The sequence below is a fragment of the Rhinolophus ferrumequinum genome, chromosome 23 (genome assembly GCF_004115265.2).
Source record: "Rhinolophus ferrumequinum isolate MPI-CBG mRhiFer1 chromosome 23, mRhiFer1_v1.p, whole genome shotgun sequence".
Taxonomy (NCBI): Eukaryota; Metazoa; Chordata; class Mammalia; order Chiroptera; family Rhinolophidae; genus Rhinolophus; species Rhinolophus ferrumequinum.
The window spans coordinates 22,765,612-22,791,212 of NC_046306.1; the positions used below are offsets into that span (position 1 = coordinate 22,765,612).

The 25,601-nt window shown below is 47.8% G+C and overlaps 1 protein-coding gene and 1 long non-coding RNA gene across 3 annotated transcripts in view; one reads left to right on the forward strand and one right to left on the reverse strand.

Moving 5' to 3' along the window:
• The window catches only part of BCL2L1 (BCL2 like 1), a 44,216-nt gene that overhangs the window by 4,851 nt on the left and 13,764 nt on the right, over positions 1-25,601 (forward strand). The gene's annotated exons all lie outside the window — the stretch shown is intronic.
• LOC117015789 (uncharacterized) lies at positions 13,400-25,562 on the reverse strand. Its single transcript, XR_004421797.1, has 4 exons — positions 24,845-25,562; positions 23,760-23,911; positions 15,078-15,179; positions 13,400-14,813 (listed from the first exon to the last, which is right to left on the reverse strand). It is a non-coding gene; the product is annotated as an uncharacterized LOC117015789 (long non-coding RNA).

The following is a 25,601-nucleotide window of genomic DNA, read 5'->3' on the forward strand; positions in this document are numbered from 1 at the left end:
AAGCCTGACGTGTGGTACCTTCCCTCATGGAAATGGCATACTATTTTATATATTCCACACAATGGTAATCTCCCAAGGTACGTAGACTTAGTCTCAGTTTACCTGTGAAGCTCCTGGTAGCTTAGTGACTGGCCCCAGGTGTCCCTCAGCCAGTTAAGTGACTGAATGAGAATTTACACCTAGGTCGGCTTGACTCCAAAGTCAAATTCTTTCCGTCCATATCAGGTTGTCCTAGGAGTAATAAAGTGACCCCAGCATACTAGTATAGAAACGCTGTTGGGCCAAGCAGAACATGCCTGTGGAGGTGCTCAAAGTGCTCTGTGATCCTGGTATTTTTCAGGTAGCTGCAGGAAGAACCGTGCCTTTGTTGGCAGTAGCAGGTTCCCAAAGGCATGTGTGTAGCCTCAGACTCTGGCACTGGTAAAACTCAAGTGGGTATTGGGTTTGCCCAGTCAGAGTGGGCTGTTTGTTAATTTTTTCATTGTGAAAACCTTCTCAGACCCTACCAACAGATAAGAATCATGTACGTGTAGGGAGAAGGTGGCCTGCTCCAGGTATGTCTATAAAGACTGGAATTCCAGACTTACAGCTATACCACCGCCTGCCTGGAGTCAGCTGGCATGATGCTGAACCTGTTTGTCTCTTGTACATCCATCTCTCCCACCTGTAAAATGGAATAATGATAGCCACCAGCCATAGCTTGACTCTAGTAAAGGATCTAGAACAAAGGCCCTTCCTGGGCCTTAATTGTAGGGTGGAAGCACCCCTTTTCATGAATAGACTACCTGCCTCAGAAGACTGAACTTTGCCCCCAGAGTTTCTGAAGAAACAAAGCCAGCCCCTGAGCTATGGTATATAGTATATATGGTATATAGTGTGACCTTCCCTGAAGGGTCAGAGTGTTTCTGGGGCTTTACAGTGGCAATGTGGACAGTTATGGAGTGAGGACCATGGTGGGCCACGCCATTTTGGGATCGCTGCCCCTGGGTAATCTCGTGGCTGAATGGAAACACCATTGTTAAGAGCAGTGAATAGAATGTGGGAGAGAAAACGTAATTTGGCCTTTCCCAGGGTGCGTGGCTCTGTGTTCTTCTAGTTTCCGTAGGTTTCTTCTTGTCTGTTCTGGACATACATTTAGCTGAAACACCTCAACGACCTTTGTAGAGCTCAGCAGCTGTTGGCAACTCTGCGGTTTTCTTGGGGAAACCCCATTAGAAACCCCAAACGTGGAAATTTTTAGTAATCTCATTCAGGTCCCAAAGTGAGACAGAGGTGTATGAGGGGCTCCCCCTCAAAGCACCCAGTTCTTCTGGATGTACATTTGAGGTTGTTCTTAAAACTCTATCACCATCACAGGGTTTTCCAGACTTCCTAGGACTAATTTCCCCAGTAGCCCCATGGAGCCCTTCAGCTTTTGGTAGAAAATTACCCAGGTATTTTTTCAGGGGCCCCAACGGAACCCAGAGGGTTTTCTTGACTTTTGTGTGGGAAGTTACCAGATTTGTTTGGGCTGCAGGAAGCAGCAGTTGTTAGCTGTCTCTTCCCCAGCAGGTATCTCTCCGAAGGCCAATGGGCTTGAGTGTCTTCTTCTGTGCCCAGCCTCCCTGGTTTTTCCAGCACCCTCAGCCTTTCATCATGGGGCTTTCTTTCAGCAGCCCTGGTTTTGTCTGGGTTTAGCGTGGATAGATTTAGGGGTAATTCCCAGTGAGCTGCTCTTCTACAGAAACGTAATCTCCTACTACCTTAATTAGCAGGGCCCTGTTCCCACCCCAGCCTCCAACCTAATTCCACAGAGTCCTCTCTAAGGACTCCCTCTTTTCTTTTCCACTCTGCTCCTGGATCTACTTCTCTTCTGTTCCGTCAGCCAGCAGTCATCTTCCCCATTCCCCATTGGCAGGCCTGAGTCACCACAGTTTCACAGGGTCTTTTTTTTTTTTAGCTTGGGGAAGAGAAGACCCAGGAGAATGTGATCACCGGTTTCAAATATCTGAAGAAGAGGTTTAAGCCTTTTTCTATCAGTATAATACCCAGCAGAACTTGGATAGATGAGAGGAAAATAACAGTGATAGAGTTTAAATCAGTGTCAAGAAGACATTTCTGAAACAACCATATCTCGATCAGGTCTAGCAGCTTCCTGAGGCTCCTTCCATACTTGTGTGTCCATACTGATTTCCTTAGCACTGAGTAGAGGTCTTGGGCAGAGCAAGTACCTAATGAAAGGATGCCCACTAAATTTCTGAAGAAGTAGACACTTATCAAACCAGAATAATATAATAGGAATTGCCCTTTACCTAATCATTTAGTCGTTGGTTCCAACAGTATTTATTGAGCTCCTACTATGTGCCTAGGTACTAAGGGCACAGCGTTAAATAAAACTAATTTTCTGTTCTCATGGAGCTCACATTCTAGTGGAGAGAGACAGACAATAAACATGTAATTACACACATACATGTGCATATATACACATGTGCATTTTATATATATATGTGTATATATATAAACGTATATATGTGTACATATATAACATATTTTAGGTGATAGTAAGTGCTATGGAGAAAATAAAGCAGGTTGAGGCATAGGGCATGCCTAGCAAGGGAGATGGGGCTGCAATTTTGAAAGAGTGGTAAAGGCAGGCATCACCAAAAAGGTAATATTTGAGCCAAGACGTGAAGAAGGTGAGGTGGTGGACAGTGTGGGTACTTGTACAAAGAATGTTGTGAGCAGCGGAGATGGACTCAGCAGGAGTATGCTTCGCGTGTTCAAGGACAAGCAAGAAGGCCAGTGTAGCTGGAGAAGACAGTGAGAGGGCATATGGTAGGAGGTGAAAGTGAAGAGCGGTTGGGATTGAGGGGGAGAGGTAGCCAGGGGCCAGGTCACGTAGGGCATTGCAGGCCTTCGTGAGTACTTGGCTTCGGTTGAATGAGAGGCCACGAGGTTTGGAGCAGAGATGAAATGGTCTGAATTCTGTCTGGGTGGCAGCTGGGAGCCCAGTGAAGAGGGGAGAAAAATAGTGGTTGGATCAGGAGGTAGAATGATGAAAAGGCACTAGAAAATAAGACCAGGCTTGCACATAGCCTATTGATGGGACCAGACATCTTGGAAGCCACATTTTCTTAACTACTTGGAGATCATAGAATGAGAACTAAATAAGCTAGATGTTCTTCAGGGATAGTTCTCTAAATGTGGTATCCGGAATGGTTGTCCTTCACTGTCCTAATAACTGCCACATGTCTGGGTTCAGGTCCCAGCTTACCCATGTCTAGCTGTGTGACCTTGGGCAAGCTCCTTGAACTCTCTGAACTTTGGGCAAATAATACCTACCTCACAAGGTCATGGCAAAGGCCTAATGAGGTATGCCTGAGATGCATAGAGCTGGGCACATGTTAGTCACGTTGTTACCTTCTTTGCCACAGAACTCATGTCGGAGACCCATTTGCAGAATCTTCAGCACCCATTCTTTCTGTGTACTCAACAGTGACCCTCCAGCACCCCCTCCGTAGGCCGGCCCTCGCCGTGTTCCTGTGCCATGTTGGTACAAGCACTGGTCTCCGAGTCAGGACGCCAGTGCTGCTCTCATCTGCTCCACCTCACTCCCGCCTTAGCCAGGTCACTTCAGCCCCAGCCGCAGGCCCCCATCTGTAAGATGGAGGGTTGACGTAGACAGTCTAGGACTCTTGGTTTCACTGGCCTTAGGCCTGTGGCAGATTCCACTGTTACGGCATATGTCACATTAGTTATGTTGTGGGGTGGCTCTTTCCTATCAGCAGCTGCAGCACTTTAACTGCAAAAATTAACGAATCCCAGAATCAGTTTAGGATGGTTTATCATTGGCCCCTCAATAATAACGCTCCACCTTCATGAAGCACTTTATAGCTTAGAGAGCGCTTTCTTTCCACTTTGCCTTTTTGATGCTCAGAGCCACCCAGGTTGGTGCTGGGGGGAAATCAGGCTGAGAAAGATGAAGTGACTTGGCCAAAGTAGCCTCAGGAGGTCTAAGATGCAGGGTTTGCACTTGCGAATCTGGACTGGACCACTTGTTTGCTGTGTGACCTTGGGCAATTCTTTTAACTTGTAAATGGCTAGAATGATAGTGCCTGGTTCAAAAGGTTCAGTGAGTTCATGTCCTGAGGCTCTCAGAATAGTGACTATTAGGATCAGCGACAAACAGCAGCCACGTCCTAGGGCTCCTTCAGGCCGCGTCATCTGACTTCCCATTTATTACGTATTGATTTTTTTGCAAATAGTGTTTTTGCAGCAAGAAACTGCCATTGGAACCTTCCGCTACTGGGTTTCATCCTTGACACACTCAGGCCAAGCTAGAGCCTTACCGCTCGCTCCAAGCTGCAGGGCTTCTTGGGCGGACTCCAAAGCTCCCCTCGGAACTAGAGGTTTTTCTCTCCTTCAGGAAATGCCATTGCCATGACTTCCATGGACTGCTTCCTGTCCCAGCCCAGCAGCCTGATTCCTGCTGGCCAGATTATGGAAACTGGAAAGTAATGTTCCTACAGGCTTGCCGCTCCACAGACTGCTTTTTTTGAATGTGTCCCTCCCTTTCCTCTTGTCAGTTACTTTCTTTACTCCCTCCCCTTTCACCCTTCACCTAGCTTCTCTCTCCGGCCCCTGATCCTCCCCTTAAGACTTAGAAAGTACATTTCTACCTAGTTCTGTCCCCCTACTCCATGCTAGCGGTTTGGTCAGAACTCTTGGGTTTTCTCTATGGCTCCATCACGCAGTAGCAGTTTCAGTCTTGGACTCCCCCTAGAGGAACATTAAGGCTGTCACTTGCAGTGCTTTGTGTCATCCATTAACCCTCAGTTCCCCAGGGGTCCCCACCCCACCCCTGCACCGGATGGAGACTCCTAAGAGAGATCGTGGAGGTTTGGCACCTATAAATCCTGCCTCTTGGAGATTGACGGAGGGTAGAGTGAAGTGGAGCCTGTCACTCCCTCCCCCCGTCACCTTTCAGGAGGAAGCTAGAAGGTTGGAAATGTTGGACAATCATCTGAGGAATGGGAGCTAGCTTGGGAGGGGATTGGAACGCACTCAACTATGCCTCAGATCCTTTGTTCCGCTCTTGAAAGAGAAACAGTCCCCTCCCTCCTCCCTGCGCCCCCCCACACACGTGCCTTTGTTCCCCTGAGTCAGGCGGCTGGGAACACAGTGTCCCTTCCAAGGAGCCTGACTTGCCTCCGCAGAGGCTGGCGTCCTCATCAGCGGGACTGGGGTTTGTGCTCAGGAGCCCCCAGCCTCTTGTCCTTCCCGTAGCAGTTTTCTTCTCAGGCCGAGCACTTGCCTCCACACAGCTGCCCAGGCACTTCCCGGGAATTATTCCATGGGATGCCCATGTCCCAGGATTAAACAGTCCCTCCCTCTTATTCCACATGGTGATTAATATTATTGTTAACATTACTATTAATAGACCTAACATTTATCAAGTGCTTACTCTATGCCAAGCATTGTTCAAAGTGCTTTACGTGTATTAATTTATTCTATTCGCATAGCAACACCCTGAAGTTGGTACTATTATTACCCCCATTTACAAATCAGGAAACTGAGGTACAGGATGGTTAAGCAGCTTCTGCAAGGTGGTAGGTGGCAAAGCCTGGGAGGGTAGCTTCCAGCCTCCCACTTTAAACACTACGCTGTGTCCTCTTCCCCCACTGTACCAGTGTCTAGATGATCCCTGACATTTGTCCCGTGCTCACTGTGACAGGCCTTTTACCCACAGCAGGTCTTTGTCACTATCGCAACAACCTGGTCATTCATTATAGGGCACAGGTTTGGGAGGAGTCATTTAATAGGAGGCAGAGTTAGGATTTGAAACCAAGTCTGCCTTACTCCAAAGCTTATGTTATCGCTAATTCTTCTTTAAAACTCTATAAGGTAGGTGTTGTCTTCATTTTATGGTTGAGGAAACAGGCTCAGAGAACAGTGATATGCTCAGGGCCTCAGGAGGCCCCGGGATTCAAACTCGAGGTATTTGACGTCACACTTTACCACCTTCGTAGTCTGCAGCATGATGATAATTGCTTTTATGTGCGTGGTAACACTTGATAATTTACCAGACTCCTTTGTACACATCATTTCACAGTGACGTGGGTATGTTCAGCCCCATTTCAGGAAGAAAACTAAGGCCCAAGGCTTGTTCCACAGTAGTGACAGTCAGACTTGGAAGAATCCATGTTCTGGCTTGTCAGTGTCATCGATGGATTGCTCAGAGCTGTTGTCAGAGTTTTGTTTCATTTGTTAAATCAGCAAGTACTGATGAATGCTCTGTATGTGCTAAATACCCTGTTTCCCCTGGATAGTCAGCTCTAATCGTCCTTTGGTGCAAAAATTAATATAAGACCCGGTCTTATTTTACTACAATATAATTTTTGCTCCAAAAGATGCGTTAGAGCTGATTGTCCGGCGAGGTCTTACTTTCGGGGAAACACGGTACTGGGGAAATGATACTGCAGTGACCTCAGTGGTCTGTTTCTATGCGCCACACCTTGGACCTGGCTAGTGTCCTCTGCTATCTGTGTGTGTACCAGGCTGTGTGTGTATCATCCATCCGTTTCCTTAGCTCCCAGACATGCCAGGCAAGGTTCATTCTAGTGAGTATGTATTGATCATCTTCAACACACCCATAGATAAAACTCTGGGCTCCGATTTGAAACTTAGCTTGATTTTTTTACTGGTGCTGTAACCTAGGCAAATCAGCTTCAAATTTTCATTCATAAATTGGAGAGAATAATACCAACCTACCAGAGTCAGCAAGGCTTAAATGAGAAAGTGAAACACAAAAGTGTTTTTTAGTAATAATAATAACAGATACTCTGTGTTGAGTGCTGGCTCTGTGCCAGGTGTTGTGTTTATGCCCTTGACAAAATCATCTTGTTTGGTCCTCAGAACTGCTCTGGTATGAAAATGGAGAAAGCAGAGCTTCAGGAGGCTCTATAACATGTCCACAGTAACACACCGTCCACAGTAACACACCTCGTACATCTTGCCCTCAGATATATCTGGTGCCAAAGCCCATCCTCAAGCTGCTGCGTCATAGCTTCTCTGCAGGCCTGGACTGGCTCATTTCATCTTGAGTACCTGGCACAGGGCCTGGAGTTGGGCAGGGGCTCAGCCAGGGTCTCCTCAATGAACAAGAAGGGTTGTTATTATTAGATGCAGTTTAAGCTGCAAAAAAGTCTCTATCCGTAAGGAAGTAAACTCATTTGAAGCAGTAGGAACAGACCGAAAACACTTGGTGAATGGCTCCAGGCAAACTATGCCAAATCTGTGGTGTAGACTCTAGAAGTGGAAGAGGACTGAACCACTAGCTGCCTCCCACAGGTGCCCTGGACCTCGGCCAAGCGGCCCACTTCCACCATCGGCTCCCCAGTGATGACGCGGCCCAGAGGCCCCCTCCCTCAGCCGGTATCAGTGCACACCCTCTGCCTCGCCAGCTGCATCACAGCCCAGACCCTCTTCTGTGCCAAAGAGAAGGTGTCGGGGAGGAGAAAGGCCACTAGAAGCTTGAATAATAGTTTTCTCAGCGGCGTAGTTTTGTGTCAGTCACACCGAGTCCTCAGTTTCCTCATCTGTAAAATGAAGAAAATGGTCATCCCTCAGTGAAGCTAAGAGCAGTAGTTTCTTTCTCATTGGCTTGCTCTGTTTCTTCTGCCTGGATCACTCTGCCCCTAGGTCTGAGCAGGCCTGTCTTCTTGTCATTCAGGCCTCAACTCAAATATCCCTTCACCAGAGGCCACTCATGTTTACATGTTGACTGTCCATCTCCTCCAGGAAAACCTCCACTCCAGAGTGTAGGGGCTTCGTCTCGTTTCTTCCTTCGTCCCCAGCATCTAGCAGAGTGTCTGACCCATAGGAGACACTCAGCAAACATTTGTTGAATGAGGAGGAAGGAGGAGTGAGTGATTCTGTCGCCCACCTCGCACAGTTCCTGACAGTCTGTTCAGTCAATGCTGGTGTCATTATTACCTCGTAGGGAGATGCGGGCCATAGGCTTTCCAGTAGGTGAAGAGAATGTGGCAGGGCCGGGCTCGGGAGGTAAGAACCACCCAGGCAGATGCGGAGGATGGAACGTGTGTGAAACATTTGGGAGACAGTGAGGGGTGGTCTGGCTGAGGAGGGTCTGGGTTGTCAGTAAAGCTGGTTATGGAGAAGGGAGCGTGACTGATGGTGGAGGCCTCTGGGCAGCCGGATGGGGATGGTTGACAGTAGAGGTGGGCCCAGTGGGGAGAGGCCCCAAACCAGAGGGATGCAGCTAGAACTCAGTAACCCCTGGGAAAGAGAATCCCTTGCCAGCTGGGGCTCAGCAGACAGAGCAGCAGGGAGATAAAAGCCAGAGGCACCTGTGACCTGCAGATCAGGTAGGCTGCCCTGGTTGTTATTTTGGGGCTCTAGGCCAGGTGCAGATTCAAAGGCTTGATTGAAGCTTTTTGGCAACTCTGGTCTCTGCTGGGTAAACATCACCTGTCTCCTGCCACCTGTGGCAACAATGCCAGGAAGGTACCCTGGGCAGGCCCAAAGGGGCCCAGCGTTCTTGCTGCCCTCCTGGAGCAAGAAATCCCCCCCAGGAGAGGCCACTCCTTCCCTGCCCCACAGCTCTCTTCTGCAGGGTTCAGGTGGCACTAAGGGGCCTCTTGCCCAAGAGGCCCCCATGGTTCCGGCCCATGGAAGTCAGGGGCGGGGCATTGGGAGCCGTTGACAGCTGGGCCCAGCTGGGGGGAGGGGTCAGTTTGGGAGCAGGTGCAGATTTCGGGGAGGGTGGGGCCTGAAGGGAAGTAGGGATCTTGGTAGGCTGTAAAATTTCCCTGCCGTCCCCCCTCCCCCAGCCACAGCTGGTTTCTCCAAGAACCTGATGACCTAGTTACAATGCTTAGAAATTGTTAGCTTAGTTTGCAATTCAGGGCTGTGCCAGTCTTTCCTCTCTGGGGCTTCTTGGGTCCAAAAGGTGCCCTGACATTCCCCCAAGGGGGTTCCATGTGAAGGACACACATCATATCACGTGCCCAGGCTTCTTGCCCAAGAGAGTGAAGAACCAATGAGGCTCTTCCCTGTTGTGCCCCTCCATCCCAGGGAGGAAAGACTCCCCTGTGCCCGCCCTCTTCTGTCTCTCTCTGGGGGGTTAGTAGGTGGCAAATGGAGGTCACAGACGTCTTCCTTGGAGGTTCAGAGAGGGAGCAACGCCTATTGCCCTGGGAATAGCTTGAGCATACGTAACTATTCCCATCTCACCTTCCCATCTCAGTGTGGTGTTCAGACCTGTTGGGAGGGAGGGAGGAAGAATCTGGTGGGGGTTCTGGAGACTCCCGCCCTCCAGGCAGCAGCTGTTCCTGTTATTCCTGATGTCTGCCTCCAGTGCCTCCCTGGGAGACATTCCATCCCTGTTAAGAGTCAGGTACAAAATTTGACAAACCAGTGCTGAATCCTACTTGCTCTCTAGTTATCCTTGGGCAAATTACTTAATCTCCCCCAGCCTTAGTTTCCTCATCTACAAAAAAGGGGATAATAATACATAATGCTTTTCTTCAAAGACCCATGTAAGCATGAAAATAAGTGGTGAGATCTGTGAAGCATTTAGCATGGAGTCCGGCGTGTGGTAATTACTACGCGGTCTGACAGCTACTGTTGCTGCGGTTGGCCGATTGCCCTCACAGGTGACCACGGTGCTGTGATCACTAGGGAGCTCCTCTTCAAGAGCAAACTTTTAGGCTGACGGGATGTGGATATCTTCTCAACCAAGAGCTTGGAGATTTTAAGATTCCTGAAGCTGGGGACTGTGGCTTATCACCTTGCCCCCCACCTCTTCTACGAGGGTCCCAAGTCGTGCTTTGTACACAGTAGTGGTTGGCCAGTGTTGCAGACTAGGCATTTGGCAGTGGGGCATATTTTCTTCCATTTTTGCAAGTGCCTCCAAGAAACGGGAAACGGGGACCTCCTCTGCTTTGTTCACTGCTGTATCCCTTCCACAGAACCTGGAGCATAGAAGGCCCTTAACCATTATTTGTTGACTGAGTGGAAGACTTAATGAGTTGAATATTTAAAGTGTGTAGGAGCATGTCTGGCACATAGTAGGTGCCTGGCATATCTTTTTTTTTTTTCCTTTAAATTTTTATTGGGGCACGGTGTGTTTCTCCAGGGCCCATCAGCTCCAAGTCGTTGTCCTTCAGTCTAGTCATGGAGGGCGCAGCTCAGCTCCAAGTCCAGTCGCTATTTTCAATCTTTAGTTGCAGAGGGAGCAGCCCACCATCCCATGCGGGAATTGAACCGGCAACCTTGTTGTTGAGAGCTCGCGCTCTAACCATCCGGCTGCCCCTCCAGCAGCTCATTGTCTTCAATCTAGTTGTGGAGGGCGCAGCTCACTGGCCCATGCAGGAATCGAACCCACAACCCTGTTGTTCAGAGCTCACACTCCAACCAACTGAGCCATCCGGCCGCCCCGCACGTCTTTGAATGATTAAACAAAGTACTGTGGGGACTCGAGTTTTTCCAGGATGGCCCCACTCCTTGTTTACTGCATGGCCATAAACCTCTTGCCCAAGCTCTGCCTGTTGCCTCATCTGTTGAAGAAAGATAACACCCGCTTTGCCTCCCTTGTGGGCTAGCTGCGAGGCCCACGGAGATGATAGATGAAAAAGCACTTTAAGAACTATAAGTGTTTGATCTTGTTGCTGCTCCTTGACTGAGGTCACAGCCATAGCTGTGTCATTCATTCATTCATTCATTCATTCAACCAACAAGCAGTATCCAGCTCTCTCACTTATCTGACTTCATGAATTTGGATAAATTACTTTACTTCTCTCAGCTTGGACATCTATAAAGTGTAAATGATATTCATTTCACAGGATTGTTAGAAGAAAGACTAAGCAAGGTGCTCTGAGCTTATTGAGGGTGGAAACTGTGTCTCACTCACTATTATCAGCTACTGTTAGGCTGTTCATGACAAACATTCATAGTGATGAATGGTGGGTGTAAAATGCCCTGCACAGGCCTGAGGTAGATAGCGTGATCGCTCACCAAATGCTGGGTCTTTCCTTTTCCTCTAACTGAAGTTTGGTCCTTCATTAATTCAGCCATCGGTTGTGTTCTGCAGTCAAATTACCAGGCAAGGCTAAGGCTAGGCTTCTGAGTGTGACTCAGATTAGAAGTAGAAATGAGTATTAACTCCTAACCCCGGGATGTCCTCGCACGCCCACGCTGGACTTCCGAGTGGGAGCTCTGACCCAGCATCAGTGCTGCTTTAACATAAGACAGGCACCTGCGGACCTCACCCCACGCTTACTTCTGATTCAGAACAAGAACACCCACCCCTTGTTCTGCCCGCTCCCTGTCTACTACTCAGCGAGAAAAATTTTCCTTTGCGCGCAGCACCTACATTCATGTGGAACCCTAGGGGTTACCATATCAAGGAAGTCCCCAGGGAGTCACTCAGGAATGGCCCTTTGGGGCAGGGTCCTGGGAGGGGTCTCCTGGGACTGGGTCTAGCAGCAGGTGCAGGCCTGAGGCCTCAGGCTGGTGGCTGAGTGATGAAACTGAGAGGTGAAGAGGGCCAGACAAGAAGTCAACCCCGAGGAAACGGCCTGCCTGTCCATGCAGGTGTCTGGGCACCTGGGGTCAGTTTCTGGGTCTGATTTACTTGGTTGTGGTTACAAATTAGTACCCCAAGCCTCAGTGAGGGGAACCCCTGCCTCTCCAGAGCAAAGCCTGCAGTTGACACCCAGGTCAGTACCTTTGAACCTTCTCAGACTCCGGCAGGGTGAAAGAGGCCTTTCCTTTGGGCGCCACAGCACCTACTGCTGGAAGGTCTCTGGGGACAGTGGAATAACAGCCACAGCTTCCTTTATGGGGTCCCCGCTGGGCACCATGCTGGACATTTTTTAAAAGAATGGGATCGTTTCATTATTGGAAGTCTGGGCTCTGGAGTCAGACAGCTGGGTTTGAATCTGAGCTCCATCATGTACTAGTTGTTTGATTATGGCGCGTTCTTCTCCCTTTCTCAGCCTCAGTTTCCCTATATGAAAAATGGAGAAAATAATACCTGCCCATAGGGTTTTTGTAAGGATGAAATGAAATCATACATGTCAAGCTTAGCACAGATGTTACAGTAACTTTAATAATAGCTAACGTTTATTGAACACTTACACTTAATTGTTTCCTATGTGTTAATTCAGTGGATTCTAAAAACAGTACCACTGAGACAGGTACTCTTATTCTTCTCATTTTACAGGGAGAAAAGTGAGGCGTTAGGAAGTTAAGGAATTTGCCTAGAGATGCACAGGTAGTAAGTGGTGAAGTGAGGAACTGCACCTGGGCAGGTTCCCCAGGCTGCGTGTCCTACCTCCGGATGAAAGGGCCTTCTAAATGCTGCTGCTGTTACTCTTGTATCCAGCATGGTACTTGTCTGTGGTGTTTGGTCTGTCTGCCGAATTCTGAGCTCAGTGAAGGCAAGAAACCCATCTTAGTCACTCGCACCCCCAGAGACCAACATAGTACTCACAGTACTCATTAATATTTGCTTAATGGCTGAGAATAGTCCCTCTCTTCATTAATCAATCAGTAGCTCTTTATCGACCATTTCCTGTAGACTAGATTTGAGCTAAATCCTGGGAGGAATGCAAAGTACAACTATGCCTCTGTAAACGGAAGATTGGGTGTGTGTGGTGGTAGGGGGGAGCATTCCAGAGCGCTGTGTCAGGGGCAGAAACTTCCACATTGGAGGCAGAGACAATACAGGTGGCTGAGGAATGTTTTCCAAACTGGGATTCCCACCCCTCCCTGATTGGGCCACTCCCTTCATCTCCTGTAGAACAAAGTAACATAGATTCCCTAATCCTGCCCAGGGCAGAAACCAAGCCTTCTCTTTACTCCCTCTCTAGTGAGGAGGATGCATCATCTTTCTTGCTCAGGCATCCACTTCATGGGAGTCTAGAATGACGGAAAAAGTCAGAAGTTTGGAGCTGGGAAAGGACCCTTAAAAATCACTTCTGCCCCAACACTGCAGCCAGAGTAATCTTTTAAAAACCGAACTCAGAACTTACTACATTCTTGCTTGTAACCCTCCACCCACTTTGAGTCCTTACCAAGGCCTCTCAGGCTTACATGATCTGGTCCTGGCAGCCTCTGCATCCTCTTACCCTTCATCCCTTCCTCTCTGCACTCAAGCCACAGGGGCTCCTGCTGTTCCGTTCCTGGTCCCTGGCACACTTGTCCCTGCCTGAGGGCCTTTGTAGTTGCTCTTCCCTCTGCCTGGAATGCTCTGCCCCTGCTGTTTGCCTTGCTGATTCTTTCACTTATCTCCGCTCACAGGTCACCTGTTCTGAGAGGTTCTTTTTGACTTTTGGTCTAAAGTAGCTGAGCTACTTGTATAAATCACTCTCTAGTCTTTTACCTTCTTGTATTTTTGTCATAGCACTGACCTCTATCTGAAAGTTTCTTTTTGTTTGTTCACTTGTTTTTTTGTGTTTTGGGTTTTTTTTGGCTGTCTCTTCCACTAGAATATATGCCCCATGATTATAAGAACTTTGGTTTGTTCATTTTATCTCTAGTGCCGAAAACTGTGCCTTGCAGGTAGTAAACATTCAGTGAATGATTTCAGAATGAATGATTGACCAAATGAACAAACCTAAGGCATTGTTTTTAGTTTTTATTGTATACATGAAAAAGCTGAGGCCCAGAGAAGAGAAGCTAATAAGAATTCGGAGTGTTCTTTCACCTGACCTTTTGAATGCTCACTAAGTGCCCCGCACTGTACTCAATGATTTACATGCATTATTTTTGTCACTTATCTTTAGTTGTTATTTGGTAAATCCTTTTTTGTGCACCATTGTAGCATTTTAAAGAAAACTGGACCAACTGTTATCTTCATTGGAACCTCACTCTGTTTTCCAAAGAGTTGGAAGCAATTTAGGAAGATTCATAGAACCAAAAGGATAAAATACCTAGGGGGTCAGGTGAAAGGAGAGTGTAAGAAGACAAGAATCAGAACTAACATTAGTTCACCGAAGTGGATACCATACAATTGCCTTTGAGCTAAGCAGTTTTTGTATCATTCTTTATGATTGATAAGTAAATTATGCCCAGATTCTTGAAAGTGATGTTTTTTCAAAAATCCAGTGACACATGTGACCCTGGGATTGTCCTAGACGACACGTGATGGTGCCGGGTTTGTTGGTTTCCTCACTGCCTCATCAGCGGGGCTCCTGGAGCATGATCTTCTCTTCCTCCTCGTTGGCCGTAGGGGCCAGTCTAGCAGGGAGGAGCTGGACACACTCCCCCACCCTCTGTGGACCCAGCCAACTTCGTTTCAAGGAGAGCCTTTTTCCCAAGATTTATTAACTGAGTATCACCATTGAAGACCCAGTTCTGCTCTCAAGATACTTCCAATTGAATTAGAAAAAAAAGATATAATGCATATAAAAAGATTTTGTGAAAGGCAATGCTAGATGCCAAATAAGAGAAGCGCTTCACAGAAGAAGTGAGATTTTGTGCTGGGGCTTACCACAGAGACCGGGAAACTGGCTGGTGCTCCTAGCAGGGAGTCCGCGTGAGCTGAGACATGCAGGCTGGGAGGGACTCCCGAGCCCCATAAGCAGTGGCAGGCCAGTGTGGACTATTTGTGGAAGGGTCTCTCTTACTAGATTATAAAGCCAGAAAGGTCAGCTGGAGCCAGATATGTGGGAGCCTCGAGTGCCAGGGAAGGATTCCAAGGCTCCGCTCAGCAGCCCTGGTATCCCAGTAGATGAGTCATCGCAAGGCACGGATGCCCGTCCTGGCTGCCTGTCGGTCCACTGATTCCCAGGTAGCAGTGACAGCACCTGAAATGGGAGCCAGGACCGTGAACTGCCCGTGAGCAGAGCAGTAAGTGTGGGGCCATTGTCGGTTTAGCCTTTGGTCATCCCAGGAGCATTCATTCATTTGGTGATTCCACACGTTTATTGAGCACCAACTACAGTTGACCCTTGAACAGCTTGGGGGTAGGGAGGCAGTTCGGGGCGCCAAACCCTCCCCATTATCCCCAAACAGCATAACTTCAGTCAGTCGTCCGCATAGGTGGATTCCCTGCTGGTTGAAAATACTACCTGCGGGGTCCTGTGCTACGTTGCAGGGGTGCTGTGATGAACACGACAGTCAAGGATACTGCTTTCCTAGAACTCTGATGTTCCTGGGGGGAGAAAGGTAGCCTGAGAAACAAGCAAATAAGGTGATTTCAGATAAAGGGTTAAATGATGTAAAGAAAATGAAACTGAGTGATGAAATGTCTAAGGAGGCAACTTTATACAAGGAGGTCAGGGAAAGCCTCTTGGGAGGTGACATTGGGGAGGTGACATTTGACCTGAGAGTAGATTAAGGAGAAAGCCAGCCTGGGAAGATTTGAAGTAAAGATTTTACAAACAGATAACGAGGCGGGATTGAACTTGGTTGGTCTGAGCTTTGGGCCCACACAGATAACTCAGCTGTGACGCTGGGGGGCCCAGTCTGGGCCTTTGTTTCCCTTTGTGTTATAGATGAGGATGGTCGTTCATGCCCCCCCCACAGAGATCCGAAGGGAGTGTAATGGTGGCTGCCGTCTGTTGAGCACCTACCCCACGCCAGGCACTCAACATGCATTTTCTCACTTAATTCTCTCTCCCGGCCTATGTGGTAAATGGTCTGTTAACCCCCGTTTCTTTCCCATTGAGGAAAGTGAGGTTCGGAGAGATGCAGTTCCGTGCCCAGGGTCCTGCAGCTTGTACATGGTGGAACCTGGGTCCAGACCCAGATTGGTCTGGCTCCAAAGCCAGGTTTCTTTCCACAGCTCCACCCTTGGAATAAATGAAGCATTGTTAGTTCAGGACATGCAGAAAGCTGCTGAGCCAGAGGGGAGTTGGAGAAGCATCTTGGAATGAATCTTGAAGGTCATCTACTGGCCTCCCTACTGAGAGGACTCTTTGCTCATCTGAAGGACGAAACCTGGGGTTACTGTTGGCCTTTGCCAAAGGCATGTTCGGACTTAGCCAGCTGAGTATCCTCCAGTTTCCTGCTTTTACCATCTCAGCTGCTGGTCAGGAGGTTTGGGAAGGTGACATCATCCAGCTGAATCAGCTGCTGCTTCTAGACACACTAACGGGAACTGAAAGGCATTGCCCTTTTCCTTCCCACTCTGCGCTATCTCGTCAGAACAAGGCTGGGGTGCGGGTGTCCCACCTGGCCACGGGGTCTTGGCTGACACTGTTCTCCCACTTTTAAAGAGCTAGAAGGTGCATTTTCTTGGAGAAACCTGTCCTCCAGGCTTCTCAAGCCAAGGGAACAGAGTGCCCTTGAGGGAAAGGAGGATTCACCGGAGGGCCACCCCATCCCTCTCTTCCGCCTTCATTCAGCCCTGTGACTCTGACGAGAACTCCTGACCTTCTGCTCTCATTTGCCTAAGTTCAAAGCTCAGGCCCAACACACAGAATGCTGTTTGTGGACTTAGACAGTAAGGCATTTAGAGTCTGGTCAAGAGGACAAAAAGCCAGCTTAGATTTCAGAGCCGAGCTGCCACCACACTATGATCTATTGGATATCCCCCTTGATCCAGTGACCAAAAAGGAAAAAAATAAGTAAAATACATTGAAAGAAAGAAAATCAAAAGACAAAGAAAGTAATAAAAAGATGGCTCAGTGAGGTGAGTAGGACAACAAGCTTCTTTCAGCGTCACTGTTTTCACGTGTAAAATGGATGTCACTGGGGTATGCGGCTCCTTGGGCCATTGGAATATCACACAGCATATAAAGCATTCAGCAGTGTCCCCAGCCCCCAGGGAGTGCTCAATGAATGGTCGCCCTGTAGGTAGGTTCTCAAAAGAGAGACAGGCCATTGGCGAGGGTCTGGGAAGGCTTTTGGAAAAGATGGACTCAGAACTGGACTTCGGAGCCTGGTAGGCTGTGGATGGAAGCTGGCTGGAAGCAGCCTATTCAGGTGGGAAGAGGACGGACTTTGGATGCTGACAGTCTACTGTGTAATCCTTGACAGGTGACTTGACTTCTCAGAGCCTCAGTTTTCTTCTCTGTAAAATGTGGATTCTGTTGAACCCACCTCGCTGAACGGTTGAGGAGATTAACAAGGTGCTATATTTATAATGAAAACCGCTGTGTAGAGTCCCCAGTATGTGCTGTGGATGTTTCTTATTTGGCAAGGGAACTAGCCTGGTAAAAAGGCTGGAAGTGGGATGTGAGAGGGCACAGCTATTGCTCATTCCCTGTCTCACCTGGACAACTCTACCAGCCGTCTTCCTGCTTCTGTCCTTGCCCACAGAGCAACCAGTGAGCCTTCTAAAATAGAAGTCAGAGCCTGTCATTCTTCAGTTCAAAACTCTCCAGTGACTCTTTATTCATGAGAATAAAAGCCAAAGTGAATACAGTGCACGACAGATGGAGGACAGTCCCCTAGAAATAAGTGCCCTAGGCTCATTCCTTCTCCGAAGCAGCCCTGCTCCAGCTTGCATGTCCCGGTGCATGTATGCAGTCAGTCACAAGCAGATGACACAGTGCTGATGGTATACATGTACACCCAGAACATTTCATAATAGCAAAGGACATTGACTGCTGCCTCGGGACGACCAGAGGTCATCGGGACTGAGAAAGCCAAGAACATTCAGTCAGGCCTCTTCCCCTCGGAATCTGAGTCATTTCCTGAGAGATGTCGCTCACTCATTCATTTACACGTATTTATCGAGTGCCTGCCATGTGTGAGCACTGAGCTATAGGCTGGCACACAGTGTGAACCAAACCAAAGTCCCTGTTTTCACTGTGAGCAAGGGCAGGAGGAAGAGACCAGCAAGAAGCGGGGCAGGGGGCAACGTGGTGTGTACGAGGGCGGAGGTGGTAGAAGTGGTGAGCAGGTCAGAGCTTCCGTATAATTTGAAGATCAGGCCAACTGGACTTGCTGCTGATGGGATAAGGGCTGTGAGAGAGGAAGGCATCCGGCTGTTTTGGCCTGAGCAACTGGAAGGAGCTTGTTGCTGTTTAATGGGAAGGGGAAGACGTCATGGCCAGTTGTAGTTTCCTGTGAGGTGTGTGGAGTCGGACTGCCTGAATTCAAGTCCACGTTTGCTTGCTCTTTGACTGTGGGTAAGGGTTTAACTTTACCACGCCTCAGTTTCCTCAAATGTAAATCTGTCTAGGCCATAGGCAGTTGGGTGCTGTGAAAACTAAATGAGGGGAATTTGTGTGAAGGGCTTAGGACAGTGCCTGGCACATAGTAAGGCCTCAGTTAAGAAAACGTTCGCTCTGATCATTGTGGAAGGCAGGGAATTCCACGACCAAGCCGGCAGCAGGTCCCACCCCCACTTCCACCACCCCCTCTAGGAGCCCACCCTCCAAGAGGCAGCTCAGACACCATCTGTCCAACAGAGAAAAGCCACAGGGAGACAGCTTTTGGGGGGCATTCGATAGATGAGCCCTTCCCAGGAAACCTAATCTTATTCTCAGCAGGTGCTAATCCCAGCAGCCTCCCTTGGTATCTGAGCCCAGCCCACCCAGTTCCTTTCCCACCCCCACCCTGAGTCCCAGACCCTCTTCCCCTTCTCACCAGCTCCAAGCGGCCACCAGGACACTTCCTTACCTGATGGAGGGGCTCCTGCAGAAGGAGGCCACCTTCCATCTGACGGGGCCCAGTCCTTCACATGTATCAGGTCACCAAGGGCTTCAGGTGCCACCTGTCCAGAGCCACCCCCACCACCCCCCTCACACACACACAGGTGCCAGTTACTGGGCGTGGAGCTTGATCCAGCAGATCCTGGCTGGAGCCAGCTGGAGCCAGGGACTCCCACTGTGCCCCAGCTGCTGCCTGCCCTCCCACCCACAGGCGGAGGACAGGCTTAACCCTTCGAACGCCACACATACAGCCAGAGTTAGTGGCTGTAGTTCTGGCTCGGAGTATTGCACTGTTCCAGCACACTTTTTGCTTTTTTAAAGAAATTTATCATAAACAGAGACTATCTAATGCATATGTAAAGTTTCAAAAATAGGAAAATGATCACCTGTAAACAAACTTATTACCCAGTTTACGAAATCAAACATTTATGAAGATATTAGAGCCCCTGTGTGCCCCTCTCCAAGCATAGCCACCCCCTACCCATTCTCTGAGATGTGATTCGGGTTTATCATTCCCTTCCTTTTTACTACATATATATATTCTTGTGCATGCTTTCAAATTTCATTTCAATACACTGTGTGTATTCATCTGCATTTTGCTTTTTTCATTCAGTGTTGTGAGATCCATTGATGTTATGTGTCCACCTGTATTTCATTCATTTTCATATCCGTTTGTATGATTATGTCTCAAATTGTGTATCCATTCTACTGTCAGTGGTTATTTGGGTTGTTCCCTCGTTTTCACTATTTCAAACAATGTGGTTTTGCACATTCTGTGTGTGTCTCCTGCAACTGCACATGTTCAAGAGGTGGTTTCTCCAAAGACTTTAGCTGCCCATCAGAAATACCCAGAGAGTTTGTTAAACCAGTTTGCTGGGCTCCACCCCCAGTGTTTGATTCTGTAGGTCTGGGATGGGGCCCTGAGAATTTGCATTTCTAGCAAGTTCTCAGGTAATACTGCTGCTGCAGGTCCTGGGACCACACTTTGAGAATCACTGCTGTAGGGTGTAATATACCCCGGAGTGGAGTTGCTTGATGAAAGGTAATGCCTGATTGTTCTTCTCTGTATTTGTAAGAATTTAGGGTGCCACCAGCAGCATATGAGTTTCCAATGTTTTACGTCTTTGTTAATACTTGATATGGTCAGACTAAATTTTTTATAGAGCTGGTGGGTATGAGATGGCCATCTTGTGGTTTTAATTTGCATTTCTCTGATTACAAGTGAGATTGAGAATCTTTTTTTTTAACACGTATTGACCATTCATGTTGCCTCTTTTATAAAATACTTGTTCAAGTCTTTGCTCTGTTTTCTTTTTATTTGATTTTTTCTTATGGATTTGTAGGAATTCTTTATATATTTTGAATACTGAACTTTTCTCTACGCACGTTACGATATATAGTCTCTCTGTAGTTTGTCTTATCATTTTTCACTTTTTCACATCTAGTCTTGATGACTAGAATTTCTTAATTTTTATGAAGTTTAGTCTTTTCTTCTGTGATTCACACCTTTTATGTTTTGTTGAATAAATTCTTCCTTAACCTGTGGTCCTAAAAACATTTGTCTTTAAAGTTTTGCCTTTCACATTTAAGTCTTTAACAGATCTGGAATTGACTCTCCTGTCACCTTAGTAGTATTTTTGTTGGTGGAATACCTTTATTTCAGTAGGTTTTAAATGTCTGTGAATCTGAATTATTTATAACTTGAGTTGTACCTAGAGCTTATTATATACACTGCATTAATATTTCATATTGAACATTAATATTTCATATTGGGAAAGAGTTTGGATCACATTTAAAACCTTTCCAAGATTTTTGTTGGATTTTTCAAATTGTAGATATGATAATGGTATTGTGGTCTTTTTTTTTTTTTTCCTCTTTAAGATTCCTTATTTTTTAGAAATACATACTGAATTATGGCTGGAATTTGCTTCAAAATAATAGAGGTGAAGGAGAGTGGTTGGGAAACAGAGGAAGTAACATTGGTACTGAGTTGATAATTGCTGAAGCAGAGTGATGGATATATAATGGTTCATTTTATCATTCTTTCTACTTTTGTACTGTTTAAATATTTTCATAATAAAAAGTTAAAAATAGCCAAGGACTATTTCCAGGGTTACTTATGAGGTAAAGCATCTTTTCTTATATTTTATCATCCATTTGTATTTCTTCCAGAGCCAGTTGGGTCTCCATATACTTCCAGGAGTCTCTAATAGAGTGTTCTTAGCATGCAAGCAGGAGATTAATTGTTAAGTAAAACAGGAGTGGGGAAAAAATAAGGGGGGAGGGGACTTCTCAGGCCTAGTTGCCAGCCTTCCCCTACAGCCTAACGGCCCCCACTCTCTCCAGAACTAGGTTCCCTCCCATCCCTTTTTTTCTTCCAGGCTATCAGGGAGAAATTTAACCAGAACCTTCTTTCCATATTATTCTACATGGACAGACTTAACTCACAGGATAGAGGAACCTCATCATGGATCCTGGTTCTCTCCCAGTTTAACAGCGCCCAGAAACAAAGGGTCACAGATAGTGGCAACCCTAGTGCAGTTGGTCACATAGTAGTGATGTTATTTTGGTGTCACAAGATGCAATACCAGAGTTGTCATTTTTCTCTGATAGTATAATAACTGGCCAAAGAGTCTGCCTCTGTGGAGTCCCAACTGCTTCTCATGGTAGAATCAGTCAGTCAGTCAGTACCTCTTTATCTACACTTATCTCTCCCTCCCCCCGCCCCTTTAATTTTTTATTCATTTTCTTGAAATAGGTAATATATTCATGTCCAAAATGTGAAAGAACAATTGTCTCCCTCCCACCACTGTTTCCTAGCCACCCAGTTCCCTTCCTGGGAGAATAGATTGTAGACATAAGCAAACACATATGTAATTCCCAAATTTTTACACCAGTGGTCATGTGCTATACACCCTGTTTGATACCTTGATTTTTTTCTCTCTTAACAGTGTCTCTTAGAGATCATTCTATATCCGTTCAAGAGCTTCCTCATTCTTTTTAATAGCTGCATAGTATTTCATACATGGTACTATTTCATACATGGTACTACCAGTTCCCCTTGGTAGACAGTCTTTTGCAATTATAATAGTGGTACTCAGTGAACAACCCTGTGTACTTGTCATTTGACCTATGTGTAAACACAGGGTATCTGTGGGGTAAATCCTAGAAGTGGACTTGCAGGATCAAGGGTGTGTGCACTTGTGATTTTATAAATGGTGTTGCTGCCATGAGCCTGTAGCAGCGGTGCTTGTTTACCGGGTCTTTTCTCTGCACACCCTTCCATCACATTCATTGAGTGCCAGACCCTGGATACAAAGATAACACTTTCATGTATCAAGTGAAATTGTTACTGTGTGCCAAATACAGGCACATTACCGGGTAATACAGCCACCCAACGAGGAAGGTTTTTAAGCGAGAAAACTAAAGCTCAGAAAGCATAATAAATAGTGTGATGTGGTCACTGACCCAAACTAGTAAGTGGCATATCTGGGATTTAAACCCAATAAACGCCTGTACTGCCTCTGCACTTAAAGAGTGCCCTGCACTACCTCTCAGGAAGAATAACGTGTGGGCTTAGAGTCTAATACAGGTGAGACATCAGGCTCAGAGAGAGTAACTGGCCAAAAGAACAAACAGCCAGGAAGCTGTGGAGTCCCCTGGGAGGACCCACATATGTCTGATCTGAGGCCTGTGGTCTGTGCTGAGCTGCCGCCCTTCCTTCCATGGAAAGAGTTTCCAAATCTAATTAGGATTCCACCCAGCGCTCCAGCCGCTACTACACGGAACCACAAGTCCCTGTTCTTGGTGTGTATCTGTTGGCCAGCAGAGAGGCCCACAGACGTCACCCATGTGATGAATACACTGAGGACATCGTGGTTGCTGCCGTTTATGAGTGCGCTGTAAGGAACACTGTGTTACATTTGTAACCCTCGCCGTAATCCTGCTAGAGAAACATATTATGTCCTCATCGGCTAGATTACAAAACTGAGAGTAAAATAATAGTTAAATAATAGTCCCAAGGTCAAATTCTAAGAAGGACAGAACCCAAATCCAATCTGTTAGACTCGGAAGCCCTCACTCGCTCACTGTTGGTTTCTGTGGGTTTCCTTTGGCTCCCTCTACCTCTCCTACTTTTCTGTATTGTTTGGTGCCCTCTCCATAGGGTGAGTCTGACTTCTCCACCTCACACTGACTGCTTTAGAGGAGACGGCCAATAGCCCCATGTACCCTACCCCCACCCCCAGTGCTTAGCACAGGGCGGCCAAAGAGTGGGGCGCCACGTGCCCCCTGAGGATTGGTGGGTGATCGCTGGCGATGACGCTCTCTGATAACTGCCTCAGAAAGGACCCATCTCCCGGTCATGTAACAGGTGCCCTTTGAACATCTGTCATGTGCTCACTGCTCCCGTAGGAGAGAAGTATAAAGTACAGGCCTAGCTGTCAACAACTTAGATTGTGAGACTGCAAGTACCAGAAAAGACTGCAAGGGTTGGCGGAGTTCAGAGGAGAGAAGAAGCATAGCGTGGTGATAGCACTTATTCTTGGAGCGCTGTAGGGTAGGTCTTACGCCCGTCTTATAAAGGTGATCAGCCGGGTTGTACAGCAAACAACCAAGTTTCTCCGAAAATAAGACCTAGCCGGACTATCAGCTCTAATGCGTCTTTTGGAGCAAAAATTAATATAAGACCCGGTCTTATTTTAATATAATGTAAGACCGGGTCTTATAATAAGACTGGGACTTATATTAATTTTTGCTCCAAAAGACGCATTAGAGCTGATGGTCCGGCTAGGTCTTATTTTCAAGGAAACACGGTAAGTAACAGTTAGGACTCTGAACTCCTCAGGGGACAGCGCTGTGGCTTCTGTGCTGGGTGGCCTGGAGGATCCAGGTAAAGGGAGTCTGGAAGGGTGGGACAAGAAGGGAGAGGCGGAGATGTCGCAGGACGGAAGGCTGAGAAGTGGCGCTCTCATGCCCCTAAGATATTACAGTGCACGCCTCTGTCTCCTTTCGAAGGTGGGACAGCCTGGCTAGGGCCTCAGTCATAGCACAGGATCCGTCACTAAGGTTTGTCCAGGGCGTCCTTGTGTCCATACATCATCTCAGTGAGCCTCTGACTGTGCGAGGAGGTAGAGGAGGCTTTCTTACCATGGAGGGAACGCAGGTCTTCTGCCTTGAAATCCGTCCATGCTGCCTCCAATTTTCTACCATGGGAGAACACAGGCGACACACCTGGGTTTGAACCCCTCCTCCTCCATGTTGTGTCTCTGGTATCTTCAACTTTGCAAGTTAGGGCAATGCTGCGGGAGGCAGGCATATGGTAAGGGGTGAACATTATACTGGAGACATAATGAAGAGCAGAGGAGATGAGTGTGAGTGGAACAGAGTGAGCGAGGAGAAAGTGGTAGGAGGTCAAGGTTTGTGTGAGCCGTGGCGAGACACCCTGGCTCTTACTCTGGGTACATGGGGCGAGGCAGTGGGGTGTATAGGAACACCAGAGTTCCTATAGTGCTGTTTTTCAATGCACTTTGGTTTACAGATGAAGAAAGTGAGGTGTCCCCCGGGGGTGAAGTGACTTGTCTAAGATCACACAGCGAGTTTGTAAAGGGCAGCGCTGGGATTAGAACTTGGGTCTCCGGTCTCCTAAGAGAGCTTACTACTTTTCTCTTAAGCAGCACTGCTCCCTGAGGGGACGCGGGGCAGAGGCCTTGGGGTCACCTCAGAGTACATCGGGGCAAGAGAGAGGGCCTCAGAGATCATCTGATCCATCCTCCACCCTTGAGTGATGAGAAAAGTGAGGCCCAGGGCACTTAATGGACATGTCCGTACCCAGGTAGAGCGACCGCTTTTGCAGGAGTAAACCAGCCTGTCCTGACCCAAGGTCCCAGGTCCTTTGTACACTACCATGCAAAACTTCTAAATTGCGTTTTTTCCCATGCAAATCGAAAGCCTCATTCCAAATGCCAGCAGCAGTTAACAATTAGAACAACTGGTTTGGGGAGTTTTTGTACAAATGCAATCTTGTTTTCTTTCTCTCTTTCTCTCTCAATTCTTAGTAAGGATAATACACTAGAAGTGGAGGGAGCTTCAGTGGGAGACCTTGATAGAAAAAATAAAAATTTGGTAGTCTCCAAAATCTAGGGGGGTCCTCAAAGCCAGGAAATGATGCAGAGGACAGTCTCCTTGTCTATCCCAGCTCGCTTGCCACTTGTTCAGCCCCACTCACAACCTACCTTCCAAAGGCCCAAACTTCCCTTGGCAGCTGCATCTGGTGAACGCCAACGGAAATCCCTGGTATTTTTCTTTGCATGCAACCAACCATGGAGATGTAGGTCAGGCATTGCTGGCAGTTACAGCAGCAGCTCGAGCTTTACCTCCTGCACCTGCAGCCATGTTTGCTGAGCCCCATGGGGATGGGAAAAGGATGTTCCCCTCCAAACAGATGAATCCTCAAGAGTCCATGTGGGCGGAGCTGGCCGGGACTTAGGGGGTGCTGGAAGAGACCATCTGGACTGTGGGGGACTACCTAGGAGGGTGGGTGGCTGTTTCCCTCCGCTGAATGTCTGATGCCTGCTGTGACTAGTAGCAGGGTTGACAGTGCTTCCGCTCAGCTCAGCGTCATCATCACTGATGAAGAATACTAGAAAGGTCCCACCCTCCCCTTGGTCCCCCAGGCCTGCACCTGAACCCCCACGCCTGTCTGGTGTTTACGGGATTGAAGCTGCCATCCTTTGGGACCTAGCCTGTTTTTATTTCTGCTCTCAGCTGTCTCTTGTCTCCACGGACCTCACCTCCAGGTTTCTGCGTGCCCTTCCCCCATGATGCAGCCCCACGGGGCTCCTCCAGCCTGGTGCCCTCCTCTTTGGCCTTTGTTCTCTTCAGCACAGTTGCCAGTTCTGTGCCTGCCCCTAGGGAGAGCTTTCTTAGCCCCTCACACAAGCTCTGTTGGTCCAACCTGGCTGCACCCTTTCGAAGATTCAGGCTGCACCC